Source organism: Symphalangus syndactylus, chromosome 8 (assembly GCF_028878055.3).
Source record: "Symphalangus syndactylus isolate Jambi chromosome 8, NHGRI_mSymSyn1-v2.1_pri, whole genome shotgun sequence".
Taxonomy (NCBI): domain Eukaryota; kingdom Metazoa; phylum Chordata; class Mammalia; order Primates; family Hylobatidae; genus Symphalangus; species Symphalangus syndactylus.
Window position 1 is genome coordinate 9,988,896 of NC_072430.2, and position 23,605 is coordinate 10,012,500.

Here is a 23,605-nt window from a genome sequence, read left to right on the forward strand (position 1 = left end):
GAAAGAGTGTTCAGATCTGCTCAATCAAAAGTATGGTTTAACTCTGTTAGCTGAATGCACAGATCAGAAAGAAGTTTCACCGAATGATTCCGTGTAGTTTATATTTGAAGACATTCCTTTTTCCACTATTACCCTCTTAGCGCTCCGAATCTCCACTTGCATTTTCTACAAAAAGAGTGTTTCATAACTGCTCAATCAAAAATAAGTTTTATCTCTGTTAACTGAATTTACAGATCAGAAATAAGTTTCACAGAATGCATCTCTGTAGTTTTTATTTGAAGATATTTTTTTCCCAATGTAGGCCTCTTAGCGCTTAGCATGTCCAATTGCAGTTTCTACAGAAAGAGTGTTTCAGAACGGCTCAATCAAAAGTAAGGTTCAACTCTGTTAGTTGAATGCACAGAACAGAAAGAATTTTCACAGAATGCTACTGTGTAGTTTATATTTGAATATATTCCTTTTTCCACTATTACCCTCTTAGCGCTCCGAATGTCCACTTGCATTTTCTACAGAAAGAGTGTTCAGAGCTGCGCAATCAAAAGTATGGTTTAACTCTGTTAGCTTAATGAACATATCAGAAATAAGTTTCACACAATGCTTCTGTGTAGATTTTATTTGAAGATATTTTTTTTCCCAATAGAGGCCTCTTAGCGCTCAGAATGTCCAATTGCAGTTTCTACAGAAAGAGTGTTTCAGAAAGGCTCAATCAAAAGTAAGGTTCAACTCTGTTAGTTGAATGCACAGAACAGAAAGAAGTTTCATACAATGCTTCTGTGTAGTTTATATTTGAACATATTCTTTTTTCCACTATTACCCACTTAGCGCTACGAATGTCCAGTTGCATTTTCTACAGACAGAGTGTTTCAAAACTGCTCAATCAAAAGTATGGTTTAACTCTGTTAGCTGAATGCTCAGATCAGAAAGAAGTTTCACAGAATGCTTCTGTGTAGTTTATATTTGAATATATTCCTTTTTCCACTATTACGCTCTTAGCGCTCCAAATGTCCAGTTGCATTTTCTACAGAAAGAGTGTTCAGATCTGCTCAATCAAAAGTATGGTTTAACTCTGTTAGCTGAATGCACAGATCAGAAAGAAGTTTCACCGAATGATTCTGTGTAGTTTATATTTGAAGACATTCCTTTTTCCACTATTACCCTCTTAGCGCTCCGAATCTCCACTTGCATTTTCTACAAAAAGAGTGTTTCATAACTGCTCAATCAAAAATAAGTTTTATCTCTGTTAACTGAATTTACAGATCAGAAATAAGTTTCACAGAATGCATCTGTGTAGTTTTTATTTGAAGATATTCTTTTTCCCAATGTAGGCCTCTTAGCGCTTAGCATGTCCAATTGCAGTTTCTACAGAAAGAGTGTTTCAGAACGGCTCAATCAAAAGTAAGGTTCAACTCTGTTAGTTGAATGCACAGAACAGAAAGAATTTTCACAGAATGCTACTGTGTAGTTTATATTTGAATATATTCCTTTTTCCACTATTACCCTCTTAGCGCTCCGAATGTCCACTTGCATTTTCTACAGAAAGAGTGTTCAGAACTGCGCAATCAAAAGTATGGTTTAACTCTGTTAGCTTAATGAACATATCAGAAATAAGTTTCACACAATGCTTCTGTGTAGTTTTTATTTGAAGATATTTTCTTTCCCAATAGAGGCCTCTTAGCGCTCAGAATGTCCAATTGCAGTTTCTACAGAAAGAGTGTTTCAGAAAGGCTCAATCAAAAGTAAGGTTCAACTCTGTTAGTTGAATGCACAGAACAGAAAGAAGTTTCATACAATGCTTCTGTGTAGTTTATATTTGAACATATTCTTTTTTCCACTATTACCCACTTAGCGCTACGAATGTCCAGTTGCATTTTCTACAGACAGAGTGTTTCAAAACTGCTCAATCAAAAGTATGGTTTAACTCTGTTAGCTGAATGCTCAGATCAGAAAGAAGTTTCACAGAATGCTTCTTTGTAGTTTATATTTGAATATATTCCTTTTTCCACTACTACGCTCTTAGCGCTCCAAATGTCCAGTTGCATTTTCTACAGAAAGAGTGTTCAGATCTGCTCAATCAAAAGTATGGTTTAACTCTGTTAGCTGAATGCACAGATCAGAAAGAAGTTTCACCGAATGATTCTGTGTAGTTTATATTTGAAGACATACCTTTTTCCACTATTACCCTCTTAGCGCTCCGAATCTCCACTTGCATTTTCTACAAAAAGAGTGTTTCATAACTGCTCAATCAAAAATATGTTTTATCTCTGTTAACTGAATTTACAGATCAGAAAGAAGTTTCACAGAATGCATCTGTGTAGTTTTTATTTGAAGATATTCTTTTACCCAAAGTAGGCCTCTTAGCGCTTAGCATGTCCAATTGCAGTTTCTACAGAAAGAGTGTTTCAGAACGGCTCAATCAAAAGTAAGGTTCAACTCTGTTAGTTGAATGCACAGAACAGAAAGAATTTTCACAGAATGCTACTGTGTAGTTTATATTTGAATATATTCCTTTTTCCACTATTACCATCTTAGCGCTCCGAATGTCCACTTGCATTTTCTACAGAAAGAGTGTTCAGAACTGCGCAATCCAAAGTGTGGTTTAACTCTGTTAGCTTAATGAACATATCAGAAATAAGTTTCACACAATGCTTCTGTGTAGTTTTTATTTGAAGATATTATTTTTCCCAATAGAGGCCTCTTAGCGCTCAGAATGTCCAATTGCAGTATATACAGAAAGAGTGTTTCAGAAAGGCTCAGTCAAAAGTAAGGTTCAACTCTGTTAGTTGAATGCACAGAACAGAAAGATGTTTCATACAATGCTTCTGTGTAGTTTATATTTGAACATATTATTTTTTCCACTATTACCCACTTAGCGCTACGAATGTCCAGTTGCACTTTCTACAGACAGAGTGTTTCAAAACTGCTCAATCAAAAGTATGGTTTAACTCTGTTAGCTGAATGCTCAGATCAGAAAGAAGTTTCACAGAATGCTTCTGTGTAGTTTATATTTGAATATATTCCTTTTTCCACTACTACGCTCTTAGCGCTCCAAATGTCCAGTTGCATTTTCTACAGAAAGAGTGTTCAGATCTGCTCAATCAAAAGTATGGTTTAACTCTGTTAGCTGAATGCACAGATCAGAAACAAGTTTCACCGAATGATTCTGTGTAGTTTATATTTGAAGACATTCCTTTTTCCACTATTACCCTCTTAGCGCTCCGAATCTCCACTTGCATTTTCTACAAAAAGAGTGTTTCATAACTGCTCAATCAAAAATATGTTTTATCTCTGTTAACTGAATTTACAGATCAGAAATAAGTTTCACAGAATGCATCTGTGTAGTTTTTATTTGAAGATATCATTTTTCCCAATGTAGGCCTCTTAGCGCTTAGCATGTCCAATTGCAGTTTCTACAGAAAGAGTGTTTCAGAACGGCTCAATCAAAAGTAAGGTTCAACTCTGTTAGTTGAATGCACAGAACAGAAAGTATTTTCACAGAATGCTACTGTGTAGTTTATATTTGAATATATTCCTTTTTCCACTATTACCCTCTTAGCGCTCCGAATGTCCACTTGCATTTTCTACAGAAAGAGTGTTCAGAACTGCGCAATCAAAAGTATGGTTTAACTCTGTTAGCTTAATGAACATATCAGAAATAAGTTTCACACAATGCTTCTGTGTAGTTTTTATTTGAAGATATTATTTTTCGCAATATAGGCCTCTTAGCGCTCAGAATGTCCAATTGCAGTTTCTACAGAAAGAGTGTTTCAGAAAGGCTCAATCAAAGTAAGGTTCAACTCTGTTAGTTGATTGCACAGAACAGAAAGAATTTTCATACAATGCTTCTGTGTAGTTTATATTTGAACATATTCTTTTCTCCACTATTACCCACTTAGCGCTACGAATGTCCAGTTGCATTTTCTACAGACAGAGTGTTTCAAAACTGCTCAATCAAAAGTATGGTTTAACTCTGTTAGCTGAATGCTCAAATCAGAAAGAAGTTTCACAGAATGCTTCTGTGTAGTTTATATTTGAATATATTCCTTTTTCCACTACTACTCTCTTAGCGCTCCAAATGTCCGGTTGCATTTTCTACAGAAAGAGTGTTCAGATCTGCTCAATCAAATGTATGGTTTAACTCTGTTAGCTGAATGCACAGATCAGAAAGAAGTTTCACAGAATGATTCTGTGTAGTTTATATTTGGAGACATTCCTTTTTCCACTATTACCCTCTTAGTGCTCCGAATTTCCACTTGCATTTTCTACAGAAAGAGTGTTTAAGAACGACTCAATCAAAACTAAGGTTCAACACTTTTTGTTGAACAAACAGAACAGAAATAAGTTTCACACAATTCTTCTGTGTAGTTTTTATTTGTAGACATTCTTTTTCCCAATATAGGCCTCTTAGCGCTCAGAATGTCCAATTGCAGTTTCTACAGAAAGAGTGTTTCAGAACGGCTCAATCAAAAGTAAGGTTCAACTCTGTTAGTTGAATGCACAGAACAGAAAGAAGTTTCATACAATGCTTCTGTGTAGTTTATATTTGGACATATTCTTTTTTCCACTATTACCCACTTAGCGCTACGAATGTCCAGTTGCATTTTCTACAGACAGAGTGTTTCAAAACTGCTCAATCAAAAGTATGGTTTAACTCTGTTAGCTGAATGCTCAGATCAGAAAGAAGTTTCACAGAATGCTTCTGTGTAGTTTATATTTGAATATATTCCTTTTTCCACTACTACGCTCTTAGCGCTCCAAATGTCCAGTTGCATTTTCTACAGAAAGAGTGTTCAGATCTGCTCAATCAAAAGTATGGTTTAACTCTGTTAGCTGAATGCACAGATCAGAAAGAAGTTTCACCGAATGATTCTGTGTAGTTTATATTTGAAGACATTCCTTTTTCCACTATTACCCTCTTAGCGCTCCGAATCTCCACTTGCATTTTCTACAAAAAGAGTGTTTCATAACTGCTCAATCAAAAATAAGTTTTATCTCTGTTAACTGAATTTACAGATCAGAAATAAGTTTCACAGAATGCATCTGTGTAGTTTTTATTTGAAGATATTCTTTTTCCCAATGTAGGCCTCTTAGCGCTTAGCATGTCCAATTGCAGTTTCTACAGAAAGAGTGTTTCAGAACGGCTCAATCAAAAGTAAGGTTCAACTCTGTTAGTTGAATGCACAGAACAGAAAGAATTTTCACAGAATGCTACTGTGTAGTTTATATTTGAATATATTCCTTTTTCCACTATTACCCTCTTAGCGCTCCGAATGTCCACTTGCATTTTCTACAGAAAGAGTGTTCAGAACTGCGCAATCAAAAGTATGGTTTAACTCTGTTAGCTTAATGAACATATCAGAAATAAGTTTCACACAATGCTTCTGTGTAGTTTTTATTTGAAGATATTTTCTTTCCCAATAGAGGCCTCTTAGCGCTCAGAATGTCCAATTGCAGTTTCTACAGAAAGAGTGTTTCAGAAAGGCTCAATCAAAAGTAAGGTTCAACTCTGTTAGTTGAATGCACAGAACAGAAAGAAGTTTCATACAATGCTTCTGTGTAGTTTATATTTGAACATATTCTTTTTTCCACTATTACCCACTTAGCGCTACGAATGTCCAGTTGCATTTTCTACAGACAGAGTGTTTCAAAACTGCTCAATCAAAAGTATGGTTTAACTCTGTTAGCTGAATGCTCAGATCAGAAAGAAGTTTCACAGAATGCTTCTGTGTAGTTTATATTTGAATATATTCCTTTTTCCACTACTACGCTCTTAGCGCTCCAAATGTCCAGTTGCATTTTCTACAGAAAGAGTGTTCAGATCTGCTCAATCAAAAGTATGGTTTAACTCTGTTAGCTGAATGCACAGATCAGAAAGAAGTTTCACCGAATGATTCTGTGTAGTTTATATTTGAAGACATACCTTTTTCCACTATTACCCTCTTAGCGCTCCGAATCTCCACTTGCATTTTCTACAAAAAGAGTGTTTCATAACTGCTCAATCAAAAATATGTTTTATCTCTGTTAACTGAATTTACAGATCAGAAATAAGTTTCACAGAATGCATCTGTGTAGTTTTTATTTGAAGATATTCTTTTACCCAAAGTAGGCCTCTTAGCGCTTAGCATGTCCAATTGCAGTTTCTACAGAAAGAGTGTTTCAGAACGGCTCAATCAAAAGTAAGGTTCAACTCTGTTAGTTGAATGCACAGAACAGAAAGAATTTTCACAGAATGCTACTGTGTAGTTTATATTTGAATATATTCCTTTTTCCACTATTACCATCTTAGCGCTCCGAATGTCCACTTGCATTTTCTACAGAAAGAGTGTTCAGAACTGCGCAATCCAAAGTGTGGTTTAACTCTGTTAGCTTAATGAACATATCAGAAATAAGTTTCACACAATGCTTCTGTGTAGTTTTTATTTGAAGATATTATTTTTCCCAATAGAGTCCTCTTAGCGCTCAGAATGTCCAATTGCAGTATATACAGAAAGAGTGTTTCAGAAAGGCTCAGTCAAAAGTAAGGTTCAACTCAGTTAGTTGAATGCACAGAACAGAAAGATGTTTCATACAATGCTTCTGTGTAGTTTATATTTGAACATATTATTTTTTCCACTATTACCCACTTAGCGCTACGAATGTCCAGTTGCAATTTCTACAGACAGAGTGTTTCAAAACTGCTCAATCAAAAGTATGGTTTAACTCTGTTAGCTGAATGCTCAGATCAGAAAGAAGTTTCACAGAATGCTTCTGTGTAGTTTATATTTGAATATATTCCTTTTTCCACTACTACGCTCTTAGCGCTCCAAATGTCCAGTTGCATTTTCTACAGAAAGAGTGTTCAGATCTGCTCAATCAAAAGTATGTTTTAACTCTGTTAGCTGAATGCACAGATCAGAAACAAGTTTCACCGAATGATTCTGTGTAGTTTATATTTGAAGACATTCCTTTTTCCACTATTACCCTCTTAGCGCTCCGAATCTCCACTTGCATTTTCTACAAAAAGAGTGTTTCATAACTGCTCAATCAAAAATATGTTTTATCTCTGTTAACTGAATTTACAGATCAGAAATAAGTTTCACAGAATGCATCTGTGTAGTTTTTATTTGAAGATATTATTTTTCCCAATGTAGGCCTCTTAGCGCTTAGCATGTCCAATTGCAGTTTCTACAGAAAGAGTGTTTCAGAACGGCTCAATCAAAAGTAAGGTTCAACTCTGTTAGTTGAATGCACAGAACAGAAAGTATTTTCACAGAATGCTACTGTGTAGTTTATATTTGAATATATTCCTTTTTCCACTATTACCCTCTTAGCGCTCCGAATCTCCACTTGCATTTTCTACAGAAAGAGTGTTCAGAACTGCGCAATCAAAAGTATGGTTTAACTCTGTTAGCTTAATGAACATATCAGAAATAAGTTTCACACAATGCTTCTGTGTAGTTTTTATTTGAAGATATTATTTTTCGCAATATAGGCCTCTTAGCGCTCAGAATGTCCAATTGCAGTTTCTACAGAAAGAGTGTTTCAGAAAGGCTCAATCAAAGTAAGGTTCAACTCTGTTAGTTGATTGCACAGAACAGAAAGAAGTTTCATACAATGCTTCTGTGTAGTTTATATTTGAACATATTCTTTTCTCCACTATTACCCACTTAGCGCTACGAATGTCCAGTTGCATTTTCTACAGACAGAGTGTTTCAAAACTGCTCAATCAAAAGTATGGTTTAACTCTGTTAGCTGAATGCTCAGATCAGAAAGAAGTTTCACAGAATGCTTCTGTGTAGTTTATATTTGAATATATTCCTTTTTCCACTACTACGCTCTTAGCGCTCCAAATGTCCAGTTGCATTTTCTACAGAAAGAGTGTTCAGATCTGCTCAATCAAAAATATGGTTTAACTCTGTTAGCTGAATGCACAGATCAGAAAGAAGTTTCACCGAATGATTCTGTGTAGTTTATATTTGAAGACATACCTTTTTCCACTATTACCCTCTTAGCGCTCCGAATCTCCACTTGCATTTTCTACAAAAAGAGTGTTTCATAACTGCTCAATCAAAAATATGTTTTATCTCTGTTAACTGAATTTACAGATCAGAAATAAGTTTCACAGAATGCATCTGTGTAGTTTTTATTTGAAGATATTCTTTTACCCAATGTAGGCCTCTTAGCGCTTAGCATGTCCAATTGCAGTTTCTACAGAAAGAGTGTTTCAGAACGGCTCAATCAAAAGTAAGGTTCAACTCTGTTAGTTGAATGCACAGAACAGAAAGTATTTTCACAGAATGCTACTGTGTAGTTTATATTTGAATATATTCCTTTTTCCACTATTACCCTCTTCGCGCTCCGAATGTCCACTTGAATTTTCTACAGAAAGAGTGTTCAGAACTGCGCAATCAAAAGTATGGTTTAACTCTGTTAGCTTAATGAACATATCAGAAATAAGTTTCACACAATGCTTCTGTGTAGTTTTTATTTGAAGATATTATTTTTCCCAATATAGGCATCTTAGCGCTCAGAATGTCCAATTGCAGTTTCTACAGAAAGAGTGTTTAAGAAAGGCTCAATCAAAAGTAAGGTTCAACTCTGTTAGTTGAATGCACAGAACAGAAAGAAGTTTCATACAATGCTTCTGTGTAGTTTATATTTGAACATATTCTTTTCTCCACTATTACCCACTTAGCGCTACGAATGTCCAGTTGCATTTTCTACAGACAGAGTGTTTCAAAACTGCTCAATCAAAAGTATGATTTATCTCTGTTAGCTGAATGCTCACATCAGAAAGAAGTTTCACAGAATGCTTCTGTGTAGTTTATATTTGAATATATTCCTTTTTCCACAACTACTCTCTTAGCGCTCCAAATGTCCAGTTGCATTTTCTACAGAAAGAGTGTTCAGATCTGCTCAATCAAAAGTATGGTTTAACTCTGTTAGCTGAATGCACAGATCAGAAAGAAGTTTCACAGAATGATTCTGTGTAGTTTATATTTGGAGACATTCCTTTTTCCACTATTACCCTCTTAGCGCTCCGAATCTCCACTTGCATTTTCTACAGAAAAAGTGTTTCAGAATGACTCAATCAAAACTAAGGTTCAACTCTTTTAGTTGAACAAACAGAACAGAAAGAAGTTTCACACAATTCTTCTGTGTAGTTTTTATTTGTAGACATTCTTTTTCCCAATATAGGCCTCTTAGCGCTCAGAATGTCCAATTGCAGTTTCTACAGAAAGAGTGTTTCAGAAAGGCTCAATCAAAATTAAGGTTCAACTCGGTTAGTTGAATGCACAGAACAGAAAGAAGTTTCATACAATGCTTCTGTGTAGTTTATATTTGAACATACTCTTTTTTCCACTATTACCCACTTAGCGCTACGAATGTCCAGTTGCATTTTCTACAGACAGAGTGTTTCAAAACTGCTCAATCAAAAGTATGGTTTAACTCTGTTAGCTGAATGCTCAGATCAGAAAGAAGTTTCACAGAATGCTTCTGTGTAGTTTATATTTGAATATATTCCTTTTTCCACTACTACGCTCTTAGCGCTCGAAATTTCCAGTTGCATTTTCTACAGAAAGAGTGTTCAGATCTGCTCAATCAAAAGTATGGTTTAACTCTGTTAGCTGAATGCACAGATCAGAAAGAAGTTTCACCGAATGATTCTGTGTAGTTTATATTTGAAGACATTCCCTTTTCCACTATTACCCTCTTAGCGCTCCGAATCTCCACTTGCATTTTCTACAGAAAGAGTGTTTCAGAACGGCTCAATCAAAACTAAGGTTCAACTCTTTTAGTTGAACAAACAGAACAGAAAGGAGTTTCACACAATTCTTCTGTGTAGTTTTTATTTGTAGACATTCTTTTCCCAATATAGGCCTCTTAGCGCTCAGAATGTCCAATTGCAGTTTCTACAGAAAGAGTGTTTCAGAACGGCTCAATCAAAAGTAAGGTTCAACTCTGTTAGTTGAATGCACAGAACAGAAAGAAGTTTCATACAATGCTTCTGTGTAGTTTATATTTGAACATATTCTTTTTTCCACTATTACCCACTTAGCGCTACGAATGTCCAGTTGCATTTTCTACAGACAGAGTGTTTCAAAACTGCCCAATCAAAAGTATGGTTTAACTCTGTTAGCTGAATGCTCAGATCAGAAAGAAGTTTCACAGAATGCTTCTGTGTAGTTTATATTTGAATATATTCCTTTTTCCACTACTACGCTCTTAGCGCTCCAAATGTCCAGTTGCATTTTCTACAGAAAGAGTGTTCAGATCTGCTCAATCAAAAGTATGGTTTAACTCTGTTAGCTGAATGCACAGATCAGAAAGAAGTTTCACCGAATGATTCTGTGTAGTTTATATTTGAAGACATTCCTTTTTCCACTATTACCCTCTTAGCGCTCCGAATCTCCACTTGCGTTTTCTACAAAAAGAGCGTTTCATAACTGCTCAATCAAAAATATGTTTTATCTCTGTTAACTGAATTTACAGATCAGAAATAAGTTTCACAGAATGCATCTGTGTAGTTTTTATTTGAAGATATTCTTTTTCCCAATGTAGGCCTCTTAGCGCTTAGCATGACCAATTGCAGTTTCTACAGAAAGAGTGTTTCAGAACGGCTCAATCAAAAGTAAGGTTCAACTCTGTTAGTTGAATGCACAGAACAGAAAGAATTTTCACAGAATGCTACTGTGTAGTTTATATTTGAATATATTCCTTTTTCCACTATTACCCTCTTAGCGCTCCGAATGTGCACTTGCATTTTCTACAGAAAGAGTGTTCAGAACTGCGCAATGAAAAGTATGGTTTAACTCTGTTAGCTTAATGAACATATCAGAAATAAGTTTCACACAATGCTTCTGTGTAGTTTTTATTTGAAGATATTATTTTTCCCAATAGAGGCCTCTTAGCTCTCAGAATGTCCAATTGCAGTTTCTACAGAAAGAGTGTTTCAGAAAGGCTCAATCAAAAGTAAGGTTCAACTCTGTTAGTTGAATGCACAGAACAGAAAGAAGTTTCATACAATGCTTCTGTGTAGTTTATATTTGAACATATTCTTTTTTCCACTATTACCCTCTTAGCGCTACGAATGTCCAGTTGCATTTTCTACAGAGTGTTTCAAAACTGCTCAATCAAAAGTATGGTTTAACTCTGTTAGCTGAATGCTCAGATCAGAAAGAAGTTTCACAGAATGCTTCTGTGTAGTTTATATTTGAATATATTCCTTTTTCCACTACTAGTCTCTTAGCGCTCCAAATATCCAGTTGCATTTTCTACAGAAAGAGTGTTCAGATCTGCTCAATCAAAAGTATGGTTTAACTCTGTTAGCTGAATGCACAGATCAGAAAGAAGATTCACAGAATGATTCTGTGTAGTTTATATTTGGAGACATTCCTTTTTCCACTATTACCCTCTTAGCGCTCCGAATCTCCACTTGCATTTTCTACAGAAAGAGTGTTTCAGAACGGCACAATCAAAACTAAGGTTCAACTCTTTTAGTTGAACAAACAGAACAGAAAGAAGTTTCACACAATTCTTCTGTGTAGTTTTTATTTGTAGACATTCTTTTTCCCAATATAGGCCTCTTAGCGCTCAGAATGTGCAATTGCTGTTTCTACAGAAAGAGTGTTTCAGAACGGCTCAATCAAAAGTAAGGTTCAACTCTGTTAGTTGAATGCACAGAACAGAAAGAAGTTTCATACAATGCTTCTGTGTAGTTTATATTTGAACATATTCTTTTTTCCACTATTACCCACTTAGCGCTACGAATGTCCAGTTGCATTTTCTACAGACAGAGTGTTTCAAAACTGCTCAATCAAAAGTATCGTTTAACTCTGTTAGCTGAATGCTCAGATCAGAAAGAAGTTTCACAGAATGCTTCTGTGTAGTTTATATTTGAATATATTCCTTTTTCCACTACTACGCTCTTAGCGCTCCAAATGTCCAGTTGCATTTTCTACAGAAAGAGTGTTCAGATCTGCTCAATCAAAAGTATGGTTTAACTCTGTTAGCTGAATGCACAGATCAGAAAGAAGTTTCACCGAATGATTCTGTGTAGTTTTTATTTGAAGATATTATTTTTCCCATTACAGGCCTCTTAGCGCTCAGAATGTCCAATTGCAGTTTCTGCAGAAAGAGTGTTTCAGAAAGGCTCAATCAAAAGTAAGGTTCAACTCTGTTATTTGAATGCACAGAACACAAAGAAGTTTCATAAAATGCTTCTGTGTAGTTTATATCTGAACATACTCTTTTTTCCACTATTACCAACTTAGCGCTACGAATGTCCAGTTGCATTTTCTACAGACAGAGTGTTTCAAAACTGCTCAATCAAAAGTATGGTTTAACTCTGTTAGCTGAATGCTCAGATCAGAAAGAAGTTTCACAGAATGCTTCTGTGTAGTTTATATTTGAATATATTACTTTTTCCACTACTACGCTCTTAGCGCTCGAAATTTCCAGTTGCATTTTCTACAGAAAGAGTGTTCAGATCTGCTCAATCAAAAGTATGGTTTAACTCTGTTAGCTGAATGCACAGATCAGAAAGAAGTTTCACCGAATGATTCTGTGTAGTTTATATTTGAAGACATTCCCTTTTCCACTATTACCCTCTTAACGCTCCGAATCTCCACTTGCATTTTCTACAGAAAGAGTGTTTCAGAACGGCTCAATCAAAACTAAGGTTCAACTCTTTTAGTTGAACAAACAGAACAGAAAGGAGTTTCACACAATTCTTCTGTGTAGTTTTTATTTGTAGACATTCTTTTTCCCAATATAGGCCTCTTAGCGCTCAGAATGTCCAATTGCAGTTTCTACAGAAAGAGTGTTTCAGAACGGCTCAATCAAAAGTAAGGTTCAACTCTGTTAGTTGAATGCACAGAACAGAAAGAAGTTTCATACAATGCTTCTGTGTAGTTTATATTTGAACATATTCTTTTTTCCACTATTACCCACTTAGCGCTACGAATGTCCAGTTGCATTTTCTACAGACAGAGTGTTTCAAAACTGCTCAATCAAAAGTATGGTTTAACTCTGTTAGCTGAATGCTCAGATCAGAAAGAAGTTTCACAGAATGCTTCTGTGTAGTTTATATTTGAATATATTCCTTTTTCCACTACTACGCTCTTAGCGCTCCAAATGTCCAGTTGCATTTTCTACAGAAAGAGTGTTCAGATCTGCTCAATCAAAAGTATGTTTTAACTCTGTTAGCTGAATGCACAGATCAGAAACAAGTTTCACCGAATGATTCTGTGTAGTTTATATTTGAAGACATTCCTTTTTCCACTATTACCCTCTTAGCGCTCCGAATCTCCACTTGCATTTTCTACAAAAAGAGTGTTTCATAACTGCTCAATCAAAAATATGTTTTATCTCTGTTAACTGAATTTACAGATCAGAAATAAGTTTCACAGAATGCATCTGTGTAGTTTTTATTTGAAGATATTATTTTTCCCAATGTAGGCCTCTTAGCGCTTAGCATGTCCAATTGCAGTTTCTACAGAAAGAGTGTTTCAGAACGGCTCAATCAAAAGTAAGGTTCAACTCTGTTAGTTGAATGCACAGAACAGAAAGTATTTTCACAGAATGCTACTGTGTAGTTTATATTTGAATATATTCCTTTTTCCACTATTACCCTCTTAGCGCTCCGAATCTCCACTTGCATTTTCTACAGAAAGAGTGTTCAGAACTGCGCAATCAAAAGTATGGTTTAACTCCGTTAGCTTAATGAACATATCAGAAATAAGTTTCACACAATGCTTCTGTGTAGTTTTTATTTGAAGATATTATTTTTCGCAATATAGGCCTCTTAGCGCTCAGAATGTCCAATTGCAGTTTCTACAGAAAGAGTGTTTCAGAAAGGCTCAATCAAAGTAAGGTTCAACTCTGTTAGTTGATTGCACAGAACAGAAAGAAGTTTCATACAATGCTTCTGTGTAGTTTATATTTGAACATATTCTTTTCTCCACTATTACCCACTTAGCGCTACGAATGTCCAGTTGCATTTTCTACAGACAGAGTGTTTCAAAACTGCTCAATCAAAAGTATGGTTTAACTCTGTTAGCTGAATGCTCAAATCAGAAAGAAGTTTCACAGAATGCTTCTGTGTAGTTTATATTTGAATATATTCCTTTTTCCACTACTACTCTCTTAGCGCTCCAAATGTCCAGTTGCATTTTCTACAGAAAGAGTGTTCAGATCTGCTCAATCAAATGTATGGTTTAACTCTGTTAGCTGAATGCACAGATCAGAAAGAAGTTTCACAGAATGATTCTGTGTAGTTTATATTTGGAGACATTCCTTTTTCCACTATTACCCTCTTAGTGCTCCGAATTTCCACTTGCATTTTCTACAGAAAGAGTGTTTAAGAACGACTCAATCAAAACTAAGGTTCAACTCTTTTAGTTGAACAAACAGAACAGAAATAAGTTTCACACAATTCTTCTGTGTAGTTTTTATTTGTAGACATTCTTTTTCCCAATATAGGCCTCTTAGCGCTCAGAATGTCCAATTGCGGTTTCTACAGAAAGAGTGTTTCAGAACGGCTCAATCAAAAGTAAGGTTCAACTCTGTTCGTTGAATGCACAGAACAGAAAGAAGTTTCATACAATGCTTCTGTGTAGTTTATATTTGAACATATTCTTTTTTCCACTATTACCCACTTAGCGCTACGAATGTCCAGTTGCATTTTCTACAGACAGAGTGTTTCAAAACTGCTCAATCAAAAGTATGGTTTAACTCTGTTAGCTGAATGCTCAGATCAGAAAGAAGTTTCACAGAATGCTTCTGTGTAGTTTATATTTGAATATATTCCTTTTTCCACTACTACGCACTTAGCGCTCCAAAAGTCCAGTTGCATTTTCAACAGAAAGAGTGTTCAGATCTGCTCAATCAAAAGTATGGTTTAACTCTGTTAGCTGAATGCACAGATCAGAAAGAAGTTTCACCGAATGATTCCGTGTAGTTTATATTGGAAGACATTCCTTTTTCCACTATTACCCTCTTAGCGCTCCGAATCTCCACTTGCATTTTCTACAAAAAGAGTGTTTCATAACTGCTCAATCAAAAATAAGTTTTATCTCTGTTAACTGAATTTACAGATCAGAAATAAGTTTCACAGAATGCATCTCTGTAGTTTTTATTTGAAGATATTCTTTTTCCCAATGTAGGCCTCTTAGCGCTTAGCATGTCCAATTGCAGTTTCTACAGAAAGAGTGTTTCAGAACGGCTCAATCAAAATTAAGGTTCAACTCTGTTAGTTGAATGCACAGAACAGAAAGAATTTTCACAGAATGCTACTGTGTAGTTTATATTTGAATATATTCCTTTTTCCACTATTACCCTCTTAGCGCTCCGAATGTCCACTTGCATGTTCTACAGAAAGAGTGTTCAGAGCTGCGCAATCAAAAGTATGGTTTAACTCTGTTAGCTTAATGAACATATCAGAAATAAGTTTCACACAATTCTTCTGTGTAGTTTTTATTTGAAGATATTTTTTTTCCCAATAGAGGCCTCTTAGCGCTAAGAATGTCCAATTGCAGTTTCTACAGAAAGAGTGTTTCAGAAAGGCTCAATCAAAAGTAAGGTTCAACTCTGTTAGTTGAATGCACAGAACAGAAAGAAGTTTCATACAATGCTTCTGTGTAGTTTATATTTGAACATATTCTTTTTTCCACTATTACCCTCTTAGCGCTACGAATGTCCAGTTGCATTTTCTACAGACAGAGTGTTTCAAAACTGCTCAATCAAAAGTATGGTTTAACTCTGTTAGCTGAATGCTCAGATCAGAAAGAAGTTTCACAGAATGCTTCTGTGTAGTTTATATTTGAATATATTCCTTTTTCCACTACTACGCTCTTAGCGCTCCAAATGTCCAGTTGCATTTTCTACAGAAAGAGTGTTCAGATCTGCTCAATCAAAAGTATGGTTTAACTCTGTTAGCTGAATGCACAGATCAGAAAGAAGTTTCACCGAATAATTCTGTGTAGTTTATATTTGAAGACATTCCTTTTTCCACTATTACCCTCTTAGCGCTCCGAATCTCCACTTGCATTTTCTACAAAAAGAGTGTTTCATAACTGCTCAATCAAAAATAAGTTTTATCTCTGTTAACTGAATTTACAGATCAGAAATAAGTTTCACAGAATGCATCTCTGTAGTTTTTATTTGAAGATATTCTTTTTCCCAATGTAGGCCTCTTAGCGCTTAGCATGTCCAATTGCAGTTTCTACAGAAAGAGTGTTTCAGAACGGCTCAATCAAAAGTAAGGTTCAACTCTGTTAGTTGAATGCACAGAACAGAAAGAATTTTCACAGAATGCTACTGTGTAGTTTATATTTGAATATATTCCTTTTTCCACTATTACCCTCTTAGAGCTCCGAATGTCCACTTGCATTTTCTACAGAAAGAGTGTTCAGAACTGCGCAATCAAAAGTATGGTTTAACTCTGTTAGCTTAATGAACATATCAGAAATAAGTTTCACACAATGCTTCTGTGTAGTTTTTATTTGAAGATATTTTCTTTCCCAATAGAGGCCTCTTAGCGCTCAGAATGTCCAATTGCAGTTTCTACAGAAAGAGTGTTTCAGAAAGGCTCAATCAAAAGTAAGGTTCAACTCTGTTAGTTGAATGCACAGAACAGAAAGAAGTTTCATACAATGCTTCTGTGTAGTTTATATTTGAACATATTCTTTTTTCCACTATTACCCACTTAGCGCTACGAATGTCCAGTTGCATTTTCTACAGACAGAGTGTTTCAAAACTGCTCAATCAAAAGTATGGTTTAACTCTGTTAGCTGAATGCTCAGATCAGAAAGAAGTTTCACAGAATGCTTCTGTGTAGTTTATATTTGAATATATTCCTTTTTCCACTACTACGCTCTTAGCGCTCCAAATGTCCAGTTGCATTTTCTACAGAAAGAGTGTTCAGATCTGCTCAATCAAAAGTATGGTTTAACTCTGTTAGCTGAATGCACAGATCAGAAAGAAGTTTCACCGAATGATTCTGTGTAGTTTATATTTGAAGACATACCTTTTTCCACTATTACCCTCTTAGCGCTCCGAATCTCCACTTGCATTTTCTACAAAAAGAGTGTTTCATAACTGCTCAATCAAAAATATGTTTTATCTCTGTTAACTGAATTTACAGATCAGAAATAAGTTTCACAGAATGCATCTGTGTAGTTTTTATTTGAAGATATTCTTTTACCCAATGTAGGCCTCTTAGCGCTTAGCATGTCCAATTGCAGTTTCTACAGAAAGAGTGTTTCAGAACGGCTCAATCAAAAGTAAGGTTCAACTCTGTTAGTTGAATGCACAGAACAGAAAGTATTTTCACAGAATGCTACTGTGTAGTTTATATTTGAATATATTCCTTTTTCCACTATTACCCTCTTCGCGCTCCGAATGTCCACTTGAATTTTCTACAGAAAGAGTGTTCAGAACTGCGCAATCAAAAGTATGGTTTAACTCTGTTAGCTTAATGAACATATCAGAAATAAGTTTCACACAATGCTTCTGTGTAGTTTTTATTTGAAGATATTATTTTTCCCAATATAGGCATCTTAGCGCTCAGAATGTCCAATTGCAGTTTCTACAGAAAGAGTGTTTAAGAAAGGCTCAATCAAAAGTAAGGTTCAACTCTGTTAGTTGAATGCACAGAACAGAAAGAAGTTTCATACAATGCTTCTGTGTAGTTTATATTTGAACATATTCTTTTCTCCACTATTACCCACTTAGCGCTACGAATGTCCAGTTGCATTTTCTACAGACAGAGTGTTTCAAAACTGCTCAATCAAAAGTATGATTTAACTCTGTTAGCTGAATGCTCACATCAGAAAGAAGTTTCACAGAATGCTTCTGTGTAGTTTATATTTGAATATATTCCTTTTTCCACAACTACTCTCTTAGCGCTCCAAATGTCCAGTTGCATTTTCTACAGAAAGAGTGTTCAGATCTGCTCAATCAAAAGTATGGTTTAACTCTGTTAGCTGAATGCACAGATCAGAAAGAAGTTTCACAGAATGATTCTGTGTAGTTTATATTTGGAGACATTCCTTTTTCCACTATTACCCTCTTAGCGCTCCGAATCTCCACTTGCATTTTCTACAGAAAAAGTGTTTCAGAATGACTCAATCAAAACTAAGGTTCAACTCTTTTAGTTGAACAAACAGAACAGAAAGAAGTTTCACACAATTCTTCTGTGTAGTTTTTATTTGTAGACATTCTTTTTCCCAATATAGGCCTCTTAGCGCTCAGAATGTCCAATTGCAGTTTCTACAGAAAGAGTGTTTCAGAAAGGCTCAATCAAAATTAAGGTTCAACTCTGTTAGTTGAATGCACAGAACAGAAAGAAGTTTCATACAATGCTTCTGTGTAGTTTATATTTGAACATACTCTTTTTTCCACTATTACCCACTTAGCGCTACGAATGTCCAGTTGCATTTTCTACAGACAGAGTGTTTCAAAACTGCTCAATCAAAAGTATGGTTTAACTCTGTTAGCTGAATGCTCAGATCAGAAAGAAGTTTCACAGAATGCTTCTGTGTAGTTTATATTTGAATATATTCCTTTTTCCACTACTACGCTCTTAGCGCTCGAAATTTCCAGTTGCATTTTCTACAGAAAGAGTGTTCAGATCTGCTCAATCAAAAGTATGGTTTAACTCTGTTAGCTGAATGCACAGATCAGAAAGAAGTTTCACCGAATGATTCTGTGTAGTTTATATTTGAAGACATTCCCTTTTCCACTATTACCCTCTTAGCGCTCCGAATCTCCACTTGCATTTTCTACAGAAAGAGTGTTTCAGAACGGCTCAATCAAAACTAAGGTTCAACTCTTTTAGTTGAACAAACAGAACAGAAAGGAGTTTCACACAATTCTTCTGTGTAGTTTTTATTTGTAGACATTCTTTTTCCCAATATAGGCCTCTTAGCGCTCAGAATGTCCAATTGCAGTTTCTACAGAAAGAGTGTTTCAGAACGGCTCAATCAAAAGTAAGGTTCAACTCTGTTAGTTGAATGCACAGAACAGAAAGAAGTTTCATACAATGCTTCTGTGTAGTTTATATTTGAACATATTCTTTTTTCCACTATTACCCACTTAGCGCTACGAATGTCCAGTTGCATTTTCTACAGACAGAGTGTTTCAAAACTGCTCAATCAAAAGTATGGTTTAACTCTGTTAGCTGAATGCTCAGATCAGAAAGAAGTTTCACAGAATGCTTCTGTGTAGTTTATATTTGAATATATTCCTTTTTCCACTACTACGCTCTTAGCGCTCCAAATGTCCAGTTGCATTTTCTACAGAAAGAGTGTTCAGATCTGCTCAATCAAAAGTATGGTTTAACTCTGTTAGCTGAATGCACAGATCAGAAAGAAGTTTCACCGAATGATTCTGTGTAGTTTATATTTGAAGACATTCCTTTTTCCACTATTACCCTCTTAGCGCTCCGAATCTCCACTTGCGTTTTCTACAAAAAGAGCGTTTCATAACTGCTCAATCAAAAATATGTTTTATCTCTGTTAACTGAATTTACAGATCAGAAATAAGTTTCACAGAATGCATCTGTGTAGTTTTTATTTGAAGATATTCTTTTTCCCAATGTAGGCCTCTTAGCGCTTAGCATGACCAATTGCAGTTTCTACAGAAAGAGTGTTTCAGAACGGCTCAATCAAAAGTAAGGTTCAACTCTGTTAGTTGAATGCACAGAACAGAAAGAATTTTCACAGAATGCTACTGTGTAGTTTATATTTGAATATATTCCTTTTTCCACTATTACCCTCTTAGCGCTCCGAATGTGCACTTGCATTTTCTACAGAAAGAGTGTTCAGAACTGCGCAATGAAAAGTATGGTTTAACTCTGTTAGCTTAATGAACATATCAGAAATAAGTTTCACACAATGCTTCTGTGTAGTTTTTATTTGAAGATATTATTTTTCCCAATAGAGGCCTCTTAGCTCTCAGAATGTCCAATTGCAGTTTCTACAGAAAGAGTGTTTCAGAAAGGCTCAATCAAAAGTAAGGTTCAACTCTGTTAGTTGAATGCACAGAACAGAAAGAAGTTACATACAATGCTTCTGTGTAGTTTATATTTGAACATATTCTTTTTTCCACTATTACCCACTTAGCGCTACGAATGTCCAGTTGCATTTTCTACAGAGTGTTTCAAAACTGCTCAATCAAAAGTATGGTTTAACTCTGTTAGCTGAATGCTCAGATCAGAAAGAAGTTTCACAGAATGCTTCTGTGTAGTTTATATTTGAATATATTCCTTTTTCCACTACTAGTCTCTTAGCGCTCCAAATATCCAGTTGCATTTTCTACAGAAAGAGTGTTCAGATCTGCTCAATCAAAAGTATGGTTTAACTCTGTTAGCTGAATGCACAGATCAGAAAGAAGATTCACAGAATGATTCTGTGTAGTTTATATTTGGAGACATTCCTTTTTCCACTATTACCCTCTTAGCGCTCCGAATCTCCACTTGCATTTTCTACAGAAAGAGTGTTTCAGAACGGCACAATCAAAACTAAGGTTCAACTCTTTTAGTTGAACAAACAGAACAGAAAGAAGTTTCACACAATTCTTCTGTGTAGTTTTTATTTGTAGACATTCTTTTTCCCAATATAGGCCTCTTAGCGCTCAGAATGTGCAATTGCTGTTTCTACAGAAAGAGTGTTTCAGAACGGCTCAATCAAAAGTAAGGTTCAACTCTGTTAGTTGAATGCACAGAACAGAAAGAAGTTTCATACAATGCTTCTGTGTAGTTTATATTTGAACATATTCTTTTTTCCACTATTACCCACTTAGCGCTACGAATGTCCAGTTGCATTTTCTACAGACAGAGTGTTTCAAAACTGCTCAATCAAAAGTATCGTTTAACTCTGTTAGCTGAATGCTCAGATCAGAAAGAAGTTTCACAGAATGCTTCTGTGTAGTTTATATTTGAATATATTCCTTTTTCCACTACTACGCTCTTAGCGCTCCAAATGTCCAGTTGCATTTTCTACAGAAAGAGTGTTCAGATCTGCTCAATCAAAAGTATGGTTTAACTCTGTTAGCTGAATGCACAGATCAGAAAGAAGTTTCACCGAATGATTCTGTGTAGTTTTTATTTGAAGATATTATTTTTCCCATTACAGGCCTCTTAGCGCTCAGAATGTCCAATTGCAGTTTCTGCAGAAAGAGTGTTTCAGAAAGGCTCAATCAAAAGTAAGGTTCAACTCTGTTATTTGAATGCACAGAACACAAAGAAGTTTCATACAATGCTTCTGTGTAGTTTATATCTGAACATACTCTTTTTTCCACTATTACCCACTTAGCGCTACGAATGTCCAGTTGCATTTTCTACAGACAGAGTGTTTCAAAACTGCTCAATCAAAAGTATGGTTTAACTCTGTTAGCTGAATGCTCAGATCAGAAAGAAGTTTCACAGAATGCTTCTGTGTAGTTTATATTTGAATATATTACTTTTTCCACTACTACGCTCTTAGCGCTCGAAATTTCCAGTTGCATTTTCTACAGAAAGAGTGTTCAGATCTGCTCAATCAAAAGTATGGTTTAACTCTGTTAGCTGAATGCACAGATCAGAAAGAAGTTTCACCGAATGATTCTGTGTAGTTTATATTTGAAGACATTCCCTTTTCCACTATTACCCTCTTAACGCTCCGAATCTCCACTTGCATTTTCTACAGAAAGAGTGTTTCAGAACGGCTCAATCAAAACTAAGGTTCAACTCTTTTAGTTGAACAAACAGAACAGAAAGGAGTTTCACACAATTCTTCTGTGTAGTTTTTATTTGTAGACATTCTTTTTCCCAATATAGGCCTCTTAGCGCTCAGAATGTCCAATTGCAGTTTCTACAGAAAGAGTGTTTCAGAACGGCTCAATCAAAAGTAAGGTTCAACTCTGTTAGTTGAATGCACAGAACAGAAAGAAGTTTCATACAATGCTTCTGTGTAGTTTATATTTGAACATATTCTTTTTTCCACTATTACCCACTTAGCGCTACGAATGTCCAGTTGCATTCTCTACAGACAGAGTGTTTCAAAACTGCTCAATCAAAAGTATGGTTTAACTCTGTTAGCTGAATGCTCAGATCAGAAAGAAGTTTCACAGAATGCTTCTGTGTAGTTTATATTTGAATATATTCCTTTTTCCACTACTACGCTCTTAGCGCTCCAAATGTCCAGTTGCATTTTCTACAGAAAGAGTGTTCAGATCTGCTCAATCAAAAGTATGGTTTAACTCTGTTAGCTGAATGCACAGATCAGAAAGAAGTTTCACCGAATGATTCTGTGTAGTTTATATTTGAAGACATTCCTTTTTCCACTATTACCCTCTTAGCGCTCCGAATCTCCACTTGCGTTTTCTACAAAAAGAGCGTTTCATAACTGCTCAATCAAAAATATGTTTTATCTCTGTTAACTGAATTTACAGATCAGAAATAAGTTTCACAGAATGCATCTGTGTAGTTTTTATTTGAAGATATTCTTTTTCCCAATGTAGTCCTCTAAGCGCTTAGCATGTCCAATTGCAGTTTCTACAGAAAGAGTGTTTCAGAACGGCTCAATCAAAAGTAAGGTTCAACTCTGTTAGTTGAATGCACAGAACAGAAAGAATTTTCACAGAATGCTACTGTGTAGTTTATATTTGAATATATTCCTTTTTCCACTATTACCCTCTTAGCGCTCCGAATGTGCACTTGCATTTTCTACAGAAAGAGTGTTCAGAACTGCGCAATGAAAAGTATGGTTTAACTCTGTTAGCTTAATGAACATATCAGAAATAAGTTTCACACAATGCTTCTGTGTAGTTTTTATTTGAAGATATTATTTTTCCCAATAGAGGCCTCTTAGCTCTCAGAATGTCCAATTGCAGTTTCTACAGAAAGAGTGTTTCAGAAAGGCTCAATCAAAAGTAAGGTTCAACTCTGTTAGTTGAATGCACAGAACAGAAAGAAGTTTCATACAATGCTTCTGTGTAGTTTATATTTGAACATATTCTTTTTTCCACTATTACCCACTTAGCGCTACGAATGTCCAGTTGCATTTTCTACAGAGTGTTTCAAAACTGCTCAATCAAAAGTATGGTTTAACTCTGTTAGCTGAATGCTCAGATCAGAAAGAAGTTTCACAGAATGCTTCTGTGTAGTTTATATTTGAATATATTCCTTTTTCCACTACTACTGTCTTAGCGCTCCAAATATCCAGTTGCATTTTCTACAGAAAGAGTGTTCAGATCTGCTCAATCAAAAGTATGGTTTAACTCTGTTAGCTGAATGCACAGATCAGAAAGAAGATTCACAGAATGATTCTGTGTAGTTTATATTTGGAGACATTCCTTTTTCCACTATTACCCTCTTAGCGCTCCGAATCTCCACTTGCATTTTCTACAGAAAGAGTGTTTCAGAACGGCTCAATCAAAACTAAGGTTCAACTCTTTTAGTTGAACAAACAGAACAGAAAGAAGTTTCACACAATTCTTCTGTGTAGTTTTTATTTGTAGACATTCTTTTTCCCAATATAGGCCTCTTAGCGCTCAGAATGTCCAATTGCTGTTTCTACAGAAAGAGTGTTTCAGAACGGCTCAATCAAAAGTAAGGTTCAACTCTGTTAGTTGAATGCACAGAACA